This window comes from Benincasa hispida, chromosome 9 (genome assembly GCF_027475165.1).
Source record: "Benincasa hispida cultivar pf3 chromosome 9, pf3_genome.v1.1, whole genome shotgun sequence".
In the NCBI taxonomy this organism is placed as follows: Eukaryota; Viridiplantae; Streptophyta; class Magnoliopsida; order Cucurbitales; family Cucurbitaceae; genus Benincasa; species Benincasa hispida.
Window position 1 is genome coordinate 23,066,026 of NC_143486.1, and position 12,934 is coordinate 23,078,959.

Below are 12,934 nucleotides of genomic sequence, written 5' to 3' on the forward strand. Positions count from 1 at the left end.
TGAGTGACTTAAGAAAGAAAATTGATTCTCATGCAATAGTCTCAATTAAGAGATTAAACTGAAATATAAACTTCTACAGTAACTTTGTACTGCTGTATAAACATTTTCCAAGCATAAAACATATAAAGCTATTTTTTATCAGAAAACATTAAAACTGTTCCCTAGTTGAAATAACCCTGCTGTGGTTAAATCCCAACATCAACTACTAGTCAAGAGAGAACCCTTTTGCTCAATCTCTGACTGCTAGTCAAGAGAGAACCCTTTTGCTCAATCTCTGACTTTAACTACCTATGTACATGTGGCCATACTAAGTACCATCTTAGGTACTTCTGCTCAGATACCTTCTCTAAACTTGTCCTTCAGTATCGAGCTGCTTGGATACCTTTTCAACTGTCCTTCGGTATTGCGTTTCAAGTAAAACTAGTCATAAATGACTTTTCTCTTTAAAGCATGTAAAGCATAACGCATAGAAAACATGTCTTTAAAGGTATTAGCGCATGTTGGGTGTACTTAAACATGCATAAATAGTTTTTTAAATAAGCTTTCATACATGCATGAATTTGAAAATAACTCATGGTTAGCATGACTGACTTTATCTCAAAGCGTGCGTTCTCCTCAACCATTGGTCATGAAATTCCAGGCGAGAAGTCATAGAGATTGGGCACCGCATAATTCCTCATAGGGATATTGCGGTTAGTAGCAAGAAATACAGGATCTTGCGTTGGTCGATTTGCCCCTTGATTTCCTTCGGGCCCTTCATTATTGTCTGCCATATTGACTCTTCTTCGCCTAGCTTTGTTCTGGCGTGCCCTTGAACGAAAAGTATGCTCGATCTCTGGGTCAGCTTCGAATTCTGAATCGGTTCCAATACTCATAAATCGTCAGCCCGTTCTTTGCATTAAATAGACAGTACAAAGAGATCTGTTCTGCAAAATACCATAAACGTATTCAACACTAACCGTTACCAATCCCTGGTAACGGTGCCATAAACTTGATGACATAGATCTAATCTCTTTATCTACTCTAATGTATGGCTAATGAATGAAACAAATGATGTGCTATTGCGCTCAAGTATTTTACGATAAAGAGATTTTTTTTATGCGATACTACATCTAAATATATGCGTTGATAGTGCTATACTCGTAGTATGCGATGAAGTAGTGCGTGTCACAAGTTTTCTTGCACTGAAACCAAGTATAATTCCAACACAAGTTTCTCAGAATGATCCAAGGTTAAACACAGGGATTGTTGTCGTTAATGCATTACTTAAGTGATACATGCGACTGGTTTTTAATAATGAATAAAGAATTCATTATTAAATTGCGATAAAATAAAATTGTGTTAATAAAGTAAAATCCTAAACTAATATGATACAAGATACAAGATACATGATACATGATACTGAGGTCGAGAACTGACTATGAAGTTGTACAAAGAATCGATGTATGCAAGGGAAAGTCTTTATGAATGAAACAGAAAGAGAAAGAGTAAAGAGTAAAAACATTGAAAGTTTGTCAATCATGTTAAGGATGCAACTAAGGTTCTGCTTTCCCTTGGCGTACACCTCTCGGTGATCGACCGCGTTCCCATATCTCTATGGTGAAACAGGGATGAACGTGATGAATGCAAGGTTGTTTCTATCTCTGGAAATACTTCTTGCTTTAGTTAACGCATTCTTCCAACCTTTTCTCGATAGGTGGAATAACATCTTCACTTCTGCTCTCACAGGTGAAGATGCCATCGAGCATGCTTTAGCTAAACTTAATTAATTCCTTAACACAAATCAACTCACTCACTTAATTCTCACTTTTCATTCCGGAGATTAAGAACACATCATGGAGAAAATGGATTATGAATGTATGGAAAGAGATAGAGAGATGATAATGGTGACGATGATAACATTTAATTCTAAAATTAAGCATTTGATACATGTCGTGAATGAGAGATTACAGAAGATGAATACAAAGATGAAATAGAGGATAGAAACAAATACGGAAAGAGTGTCAACGTCTTGACACAGATCCCAATCAGAGATTGTGCTTGCTGGCATGTGAAAGTGGTGGAGAGGAAAGCTTCCCTCTCAGGCTTGCTTTCCCAGTAGAATTGACCTTCGCATAGAGCTTCAACTACGGGAATTGGAAGAATTCTCTACTTAGAGACTCACCTCTCGGCCTTGTCTCATGGTTCTCTCGGATTTACTCTGGACAGTTGCTTCAGACCAGCCTCTCTCACAAAATCAGTATATGCACCTCTCTATGTATACATGTATATTTTTCAGTAAATATGAAGAAGCTGTTTATAGGCGAGACTTAGCTCTTTGATTTTGTGGTCCCCACTATATAGTTATGGTGGTTCCTAAAATGGCGGAATGAGAAATTCCTTCCGTTACACAATCAACCCATCAGAAATGCACAATTGAAAGCTGTACATTTGTCAGAATCTTCCGCAAATGCGTTGCTCTTCACATCTTCGATCTATCGCCGCATGCGGTGTTGTTTTTTCATCACCGCATGCGATTAAAATTGCGTTGATCACTAGAGCACTTGATTGATTGTCGCATGTGACGCCATTGTGTTGATCATCTCTTTGTTCTTGATTGATGGGCGTAATGCGATGTAGATACGTTGTTTATTTTATCTTCAAGCCATGAACGCATGCGGTGACTGATTTCCTGCAAAATAGAAACTGAAACATTCTATTCTACCGATGTTAGTGGGTGTATTTACGACATTCTATAATTTTCACATTTCTTAGCCAATTTGTATACTATCGACGCAACTTTTCTTTCTTTTAGCTGCAATATCTAAATAAAACAGTATAAATAACTTGTATTTCTACAAGTTATCACTGGCATGAGAATAATCTTTCTTTAAAACATGGTTTCTTTAAAACATTGTAAATATTTTAGTCCTCTTGAAGCTTTATGACCGATGCATAGATTTGCTATCAACGCATAGTTTAATCAGTTTTCACGTTCTTCTTAATGATCTTTGAATTATGATTTGAAGAGAAATCCTTGGCCCTATTTATAGGCATCCAAAATCTCTCCAAGGCCGACACCTCCTACTTGGCCGCATGTCTAAGTGTCTTTTCCCCACACCATCAACGCAACCCTCAAATCACTGCAAACTAAGGTGTCTTCCTCTTCATTAGCCAACAAAAAATGCTTAAATTTGCATGTCTTCTTGTGCATCCACCTCATTTTCTTAAGGCTTAAGATTTCTTCCCAACAAGCCACATGTCTGGATGACGTCCTTGCATGCGTCTATTCAATCTCATATGTGATCATCTAACCACAAATGCGTCCATCAAAATGCCGCAACTTTTCTATGTCCGGACACCATCAATCGGCGCATGAATCCATTCAATCTTTCCTTGTGTATCTAATTGACGCAACTTGGTCACATATGCTAGATGCTCGCAAAGCTCACCTTTGGCCGCATATGCTTTCCTTTCGCATGGCTTACCTTTGCCCTAAGCACTCAACTAGGATAATGACCAACACTCTTTCAATGCATACTACTAGCTTGTCCTATACGCCCACATGCCTTCGGATGTCCAACGCATAGCACATGTCCAACGCATAGCACATCACCAATGCATAGTGTTGCCATATACCATCGCATAGCACTGCCGCATCCATCGCATCCATCGTGTAGCATCACCGCATGCCATCGCGTAGCACTACTACATCCATCGCGTAGCACTACCTCATCCATCGCCGTATGTCTCGATCGCCGCATGCCTCTATTGCCGCATGCCTCTATCTCCGTATGCCTCCATCACCGCATACCTCCATCGCCGCATGCCTCTATCGCCGCATGCCTCCATGATCAACCAGCGTGCGCAACTCCAACGCCCAATGCTCTTGTCCGCACAACTTGAGGCTACCGTATTTGTTGTTCTAACCTCTTAAGACTTTGGTTGCCGCATGCGTTTCTCTTGGCCACACTTTGGCTTCCTTCAACTCCTCAAATAACCTCTAAATGAGCAAGGCCAACGCATGGACAACACTTAGTCAATTTTCTAGCTTCCAACGCATGGATTATACTTAGCCAAATTTTTGAAGTTTTCCCCATGAGTCAAGCTTCCAAATTTACACTTTTATTCTAATTTTTCACCATTTTCTCTACAATTACATATTAGTTTCCACATCAACCTACTCACCATACTGGTCTCAGTAAGGAACATACTTAAGTAGAGAAATTAGGGTTCAGGGTTCACATAAGTGGAGGTGTTCTGTTGGAAGGAAAAATGATGGGGTTATGCCCATGCGTCGCCAAAAACTTGTTGGATGGAAAAATTATGCGTTTATGCCCATGCGCCGGAGGTCATGCATTGGAATGGAAATATGCATTAATCTAGTATGCAATGACCACACATTCCTATCACAAGTTTTCTTACGTTCGCGCCAAGTATAACGAGAATGCAAGTTTCTCGGGTAATCCGAGGTCGAACACAGGGACTTGTCACTCAATAATGCTTGTGAAGCAATGCGTTTGAGGTGATAAATAAAAGTAAAAAGAAGGGGTTTAATGAATTTACACACTACTCCTACTTCTAGCTAAACAGATTGAGCAATAGAAGACTTGCGATGAGAATTAGTAGGTATACAATAACTATTAACGCATAGTAATGTTTATTATCTTAAATCGCTCGAGTAATCCCAGCTCATCACACTAACGCATCGCACACCTCTCGGTGGTCAGCCGCATGACTATATCTCTGTAGTGCATGGTTGCGTCGATCATAAGATTGTGCCTATCTCTAGGAACAATGCATACTTTGCTTTAGTGCATTCCATCTCTTACCTTCTCAGGCAGTTAGACGCGACTAATTAACTTATAGACAAGCATTGCAACAACCCATAGACAAGCGTTGCTATAGCCTTTCACCAAGCAAAGAGGATTAACTCACTATACTTGCACAACGCACACCTCTCGGTGGGTTGCTACATGCATTCTATCTCTAGGCTACACGATTAAGTATGTGATCGCCTTTGATAAATAAATGATGAAAGTAAACGATGATAAAGATAAAGGTGATGAAGAATATGGCATTGAAGGAATCAAGATATGCATTGATTACAAAATGTCTTGATATCTTAAGCTAAAATGTAATACAATACAAAGGCTAGAGGAGAAATGAAAGAATCTGCATCAAGGCTGCAGGTGGTGTCATGGATGAATGTTGGAGATGTCTCTCTCGAGCTCTATCTCCGGTCGTCACTCGGTCTGGTTTGTGGAGATGAAGAATTCTCACTGAAAATCTCGATCATGCTCTTATCTATGATCGCAAACCTCTGCCAAGGCAAAAGTTTGGATAGTTTGAAATGAAGGTCCAAGGGGCTATTTATAGAGTTTAAACGCCGACAGCTATCATGATTGCGTTATGTCTCACTTCTGCCTTTGTCGTGGTATGAGCAATGTCACATCATCTTATCTTGTTGATACTCCCAAGGTATGCGTTCGAGCATGATTCAACTGAAGTATCGACACATTCTACCCATCTTGCGATCGCCCTTCTATTATGGTTATCACTCCGTGGCCGCAATCTTCAAGTGATTACCAAATTCACTTGATCGCCGCAATTTCTATGTGATGTACGCATTCGATCACCACAACTTCCATGCGATGGAAGCATGCAATCACCGCATGCGTTTGTCTGTGCGATAACGGCTTTCAGCACATGCATTTGTCTTTGCGGTCGTTATGCATTTGATTGCGATTGCTTATTTTCAACGCATGCGTTTGATTCTTGCGATAGCTACAAAAATAGACACTTTGGCATGGAGTAATGCATAATATTGGGGTCAGTGAGGATTTAGGTGCTAATCAACGCAAAACTCAAATTTTCACAAATTCTAAATATTATCACCACATTTTCTACTTGTTATCCCTCATAATTCTATATAAAAGGCTTATAATAACTGGCATTTCTGCCAGTTATCATGTTCTATACAAAAGGGTTTGTATAAGACCAGACCACGAAATGAATATTCTCTTTATATAAATCGTTAATAATAGAGACTTACATTTCACCAGAATGATCATAAGTGACATGACTTGAATTCTGAGTGAGTTGTGAACTTGCCTATGAAACCAGTTCTTTGATTTGCATTGGTGAAAGTGGCTAGATCGCCAACTCAATATGCCTTCCATTTCGAGGATTCGTCTGACTGGGGAGCTGGGAACACAATTACATAAGACAAAATTGACTCTTTCCCTAATGTTGAGGTAAGTAGATAAATTGCTTCCTTAAGGGCTAATTCCAGGGCTTGAACAATGTGGCCCCACACCTTCTCTTGGCTCGAGAGGGGTTTGGTCATAGTTGGACTATGACTTATTGTTCATTAGAGGGATCACTGGTACTTAAAGAGTTAGATGTAACTACATGGGAAAAACCGTAATTTTGGCCTAATTGCACTTACGAGTAATTTGTGAAAGGTTATTGAACTATTGACTGGTTTTATCCAATGGACACAAAAATATATCTATAGTGCGAAGAGTGCAGCTATCGATCTTTAGTGGAGTGACCGGCAGTTAATGGATGTTGAGTAATTTAATTAAAGAAGTTTAATTGATTATTCAAGTATCATTAAAGCTTTAATCTATAGGTTTATAAGGTCCCTTTTGTAGCTCAACTGAGATTATTGAGAATTATTTTTGGATTAATTTGAATTGTTCAGATTAATTTAGGGATATAATTAATTCAAATTAATTATATGTAATATAATTAATACAATATATTTGTTAGATTATAAAATAAAATTTGTTTTGAGAGGAATTAAATATTTGAGTATGATTCAAATACTAATTATGTGGATTGGATTCATATAATTAAATTTAGTATAAATGTGATTTATATTAAGTACTACGATTAATTGAAAGAATTCAAACTATAGGTTATATTGTATTTGATACTAATAGAAAAGTCGGCATGCGCAGCGGAAATGAGAATCAATTTTACTCTAATTGCCCAAATTAAACATGCAACCCAAAAGAATTAATTAGGGTTATTTTGAAATAATACCTTTGAAGCTCCCGAAACTCGTTTATCTCCGCTCGAACACGAATCGGACAATCACTAGAGCTGACCTACTATCCTCTAGACTCAGAACCGGGTTGTGGGACCCGATGGATGAAGAACCCGTGAGAGAGAAAAAGAGATGGAAATAGTATAATGAAATTGGGTTGGGTTTGGTTTTTTTTTTTCAGCCCAATTTTAAAAACTAATTTTGCAAATTTTCAAAAGTCTTTAATCCAAAAACACAAGCCCATATTTATAGAAAAGGGCCATGCAAAATTGCATGAAAAAACTTCACAAAATCCCAACACCTAGAATCCACTATCTAAGTGGGCTTAATGTCTCCACTATAAGTCAACACCTAGTCCACTATTTTGTTAATGGAATTATCCAACAAAAGTTTGGATTTTCCCACTAACTTTAGTCAAAGGGCAAAATAGTCATTTGGTCAAATCAAACTTTGACCAAAAAGTCAACATTTTGATTTTTTATGATTTTTCCTTATTGACTAACTTTGACCTCCCGAGCATGAATCCACATTCATTTTCTCAAAATTCCAATCACATTTGAATATAATGTCGGTCAAAGTTTGACTTTTCAAAGTCAAAAGTCAACTTTTTGACTTTTTACATCTTTGACCATTTCCATTATTTTCGAGCTTCCAAATATGAACGTATTCATATTCTTGATATTTAAATCACATTTAAATATTAAAGTTTTATCTCTAAACTAAAAAATCGACCACTATATCACATATACTTGTCAGTTTCTCTCTCTTCACCTAATTCGAACAATTCAAATTATTCGATCATACTGTTCTAAGTTTATTCCATATGAGCTAGTAGGGGAACCTAATGGACCTATAGATCATGGGCTCCAATGATCCGAGATTAGCTGGCTAAAATCTTTAGATGAAGCTAATCATCATTTATTAACTAACGGGTCATTCCACTATAATCCCGTAGTTGCACTCCCCTCACTATAGATATATTTGTGTCCATTTGATATAACCATGATTAGCAAATTAATCTTTCACAGGTTGTTCGTAATCTCAGCTGGGTCATAAAAACCGTTTAACCTCCGAGACTACACCTTATTCCTTAAGTTTCACTGATCCTCTAATGAGCAATTGGTTTAAGGTCCAACCTATAAATCGAACCCCTCTCGAGCCAATGAGAGGGTGGGGCCACTTGTTCAAGACGTGGATTCAGTACTAAAGGGAATAACCTATTTACTATCCCTATAATGGGTAGGGGTGAATTCCGTCTTGCACCCTATGTTCCAGCTATCCACCTGATCTTACCCCTGAAATGGGAGGCTTATTGGGCTAGCGATAATGAGCTGGTCTCACCTATGCAGATCTAAGGATAATTTTGAGTGAACAGGAGTTCATAGTTAGCTCAGGATTAAGATTAAGTTACCTAGGTCATCAATTAACAAAATAGTCAGTTTTATACATTAAACGACATTTAGAACGTAAAAGTGACTATTTCATAGTTCAGTCTTATGTAAACTCTTTACATAGGATGCCCCCATTTTCCTATCTCCACATGAATGGTTTAGGATCACATCCTTTGTACTAACTACAAAATGGGCCGCATTCATAGTATCCCCAGAATAAGGCGCCCAACCTCCCACGTGAACTAAAACTCTAGTCCCCAGAATAGACCATTTGGCTATATATATTTGAACTTGATCCACATTTATGTCACTACATAAAGTTCAAACTTAAACTTAAAAGCCTCGGAACCTTAGTTTATTGGATTCATGAATACAGAATTAAAATTTACTAAAGATTTTCAATAACAGCTTTATTGAACAAGAATATGATATTACAAACTACGAGTTTTAGGACATAAAATCCAACAGATACAATATAAAAACTATAGGTTATGTCTTATATTTGAAATAACATATAGTTTAATATATATTATATGATAAGGTAGTTATCATATACATATATATTAAATAATTTATTAAATTTAAATTTTAATTAAGGAGGGAGTTGTAACTCCCTTCTCCTTAATTTTCTCAATCACTCAAATCATGGAAAAATCTGGGAGTTTGTTTGTTTTTTTTTTTTTTTTTTTTACGTATTCATCATTTTCTTCGAGAACACAGTCAATCTGTGTGATTTTATCTCCCAACTTAATTCTCCTAATATGATTAACACGAATGTTCTAAATAGTAAATATTTTCAAGAAAATAGGAAAAGAAGTCTATATTTCCATCAAAATCACTAGTTCTTGCAACTTCATTACAATTACGCTATAGAGCCATGTAATTTTGCATACAAAAATCAATTAAATTTGAGGTGTCAATTCATCTTTAATAGATTTTATTGAGATTAAGACTAAGAACAATTAAGAACAATCAAGTTATAAGAGAAAATTTCATGAAAAGTCTCAAGAATTGGTTAATCCAACATTACCCTCAAGAAAGAAAACTTACCTACTCATGAAGTGGTCAAATCTTCAAGAAGTCTATTCAATCTTGCAAGAATTTGTACAAAGATTGAAGAAATTTACAGAGAAAATGAGGAACAAAAAGAGAAAAACTCTCCAAGATTCGTGGGAATAGTCCCTCAGAAATTTTTATTTATTTTTTAGAAATTTGGAAAAATCAACTTTTATATTGCAAGTCATAGCAATGTGATGTTGGTGTGCCACTCATTTGTGCAAAAAGGCGCATGTTGATTTTTTTTTCGTCAATATCCCTAGCATTGCAACGTTATCCTGTTTCTCAGCTACTGCCTTCCAGTGTCGAGGCAGCGTTGGACTTGGGCTTAGCATGAGTGTTGTGATGCTCCGACTTTGACATGAAGCGAGCGAATTCAATTCAGTTGAGGGGTAACTTGGTAATTTTTAATACCTTTTTTTCTTAGTTGATTCCTTGCTTATTTTTTCTCCTTTTAGCTCCAAAGTTCTTCTAATCACTCTAAAACTCTCGGGGATGGAATTAACCTAGAAATTCATCATTTTAAGCACATGAGTGCTATCGAATTAGGCATGCACTAAAACTCAACTCTTTTCAAAAGCTATCAATAACATTTATATTGAATAAATTAACAATACTTGATTTCATTTATTAAACTCTTTTAAAAAAAATCAATCATTTGTTGTATGCTTATAAAATATTTACCCAATTTACCTTCTAGGTCAGTTTCCAGGTGGAGGTGTTTCGTCTCCGTTAGCTTAAATACCCTCTCCTAGATAAAACCTTCCTTAGACAAAGGTCCCTTATAGACAATTATTTTATAAATTAAATATTTTAATTAAATTCATTTTGATCCTATTAAAATACATATTCCTAATCCCATTAGAAAAACACATAAGTCTAGCTTGATTAATTTTAAACTATTTAAAATTAATTTGGATCTATGTTTGCATGCAACTCTTGAATATAAATTTTAAACTTTCTCATTAACATTATGACACTTATATTTTAATGCTTTATTAAAATCTACAAATTTGTATCTAAAGACAACAATTAAATACACCAATTGTATTTCTCTAAGTAATAGCATGCTTAATGCAAATTTCATTTTCATTTGATAAATATAACCCTTATATAAATCATACATGAAAAACAAGCATTCACTTCCACTATTTATTATAAAAAATTTAACATATAGTATGATGCATGGACATGCTTAGGTTAATCATACATCACTAACATAACACTTATATCATGATGCATGAGCATGCTAATTTAATCATGCATCTATAAAATATAACTCTTTATATTTATTTATGAATCATGTACATGTTTATCCTAAAGTGGGTATTTTTTAATCTATATGACATACAATATATAATATGAATTCAAAGATTAATTTGTAATGACCCGACCCCCTAGGACTTAGGTTAGGCCGTTACTAAAATAAATGCATGCATAGGACTTGAAACGACGCTCAGCTATGTTGAAATAAATGCTAAATGGACAAGAGAAGTTCAAAAGCCATTTATTAAATGCAATTATTAAAACAATAATAGGGTACCCATGATTCGTAAAGACTATTAAAAGTATATATAAAAAAAAACAATCCTTCATAATAAGTTTCAAACAGTAAAACTAAACATTGGAAAAATAAGGACTCTAAATTTCATGATGCGGAAGCGTAAAAACTAGTCCCAGTGGCACGATCACTAATTCCACTACGCCATCGCCGGTGCATTTCTACCCTTACCTGAAACATCAACATAAGAAAGAGTGAGCATGAAATACTCAGTAAGTAACCCCACCACTGGGGTCAGGCTAGGCATCTATGTCCTCTAGATACCCACCTATGGCACATATACACACATAAAACAGGTAAGAGACTGAGTCCTATCCTACTGTAGTTAAGTATGCCCAGACTAAGTCCTATCCTACTATAGTTAAGTATGCCCACTACCTCTGGTGAATCCCGAAGGAAACACAAACTGGTGAATCCCGAAGGAGACATAAACTGGTGAATCCCGAAGGAAACACAAACTGGAGAATCTTGAAAGAAACACAAAACTGGTGAATCCCGAAGGAAACACAAAACTGGTGAGCATTTAATTAATCAGTGGGGACATTCACACAGTCTCAACATTAAAAAATCAACACTTTACGAATCTATAACATACACGTAATCCTCGATACCATGGCTCTACCACATACACATAATCCTCAACAACATATTCTACAACATTCACGTATACCTTTAGATCATAGATCCACATCATACAAGTATGCCTCAACATCAGCATATTAGATACCAACATATGGAAACTCATACCACCTCTTACTAACAATCAAGTGCCTAGGTGTATATTTAAACAAATCAGGACTCGTGCCAGAACATACTTTGATTCAGGTCATACTATTAATCAACATGCTAACATTTACCATAACATAAACCCATCATGCTAGCATACAACTAAAGCCTAACCCATGGGCAGTTCCAGTGGTAAGATTACTTACCTCAAATGAAACTCTACGGATAACAAAAAATCAGATGGCCAAACTATGGCGGCAACCTGAAATAGCGGTCCCAATTCTGAAAACAACACAAATAATTTCAGTCCAACCATAACAGCGAAACTTCATACTCAAGTCCAAAATATCCAAAAACATACCCAATGGATGAAGATCACTTCCAACCTCCTTTGACGACACTCCCTCTAAGTCCAAGCTTCGCTAAAACTCACCTTCACATAAAACCCAACAACTGTGAATCAAAAATGACGAAACCTAACGTTAATGGCTAAGAGATCGAACCGAACTACCTCAACCTTACCTAGAACAGATCCGACGGTGACAAGGGAAACGGTCGACGACGGATCTAGGTCTGGCGAAGCGTGAAGAGGCGGCAGCTGATCGGGTCTGAGCCGGCGAGGCACGAGGGAGCGGCAGCTGAACGGATCGGACGAACGGCGAGCTAGGCTGAGGGCTTGAAATGATGGCTTTCCAACAGAGGGGCATGACGAACGAAAATGACGCCATCAGCTAGGCGACGGGACCGCGAATGGAGAAGAAATTGGCTGAGCGAGCGGCAACGACTTCGGATCTGAGCAACAAAGGAGGTGCGATGGTGGTCTGATGAGGCAGTGAGGGGAGACGCGGCTGAAGCTGGGCAATTGCCGGCGCGTTCGATCAGCAGGATTTGGGCAACTGGCGGTGCGTCTGATCGGCGGTTGAAGTGGAGCGACTAACGGGGTGTCGGACCGGTGCTTGCGGTGAAGGAGAAGAAAAATGAAAGGGGGGGGGTTCACATGAGAGTGAGGCATGAGGAAGAGGGTTATTCTTTTTATTTTTAAAATAATAATAATAATAATAATAATAATAAAAGGAAAATAGTACAATTATAATTAAATCCTTTCCTTATTCCACCTTATACCATTTAAATTTCTTTCCTTTTCCATGAAAAATAAATTCTTGC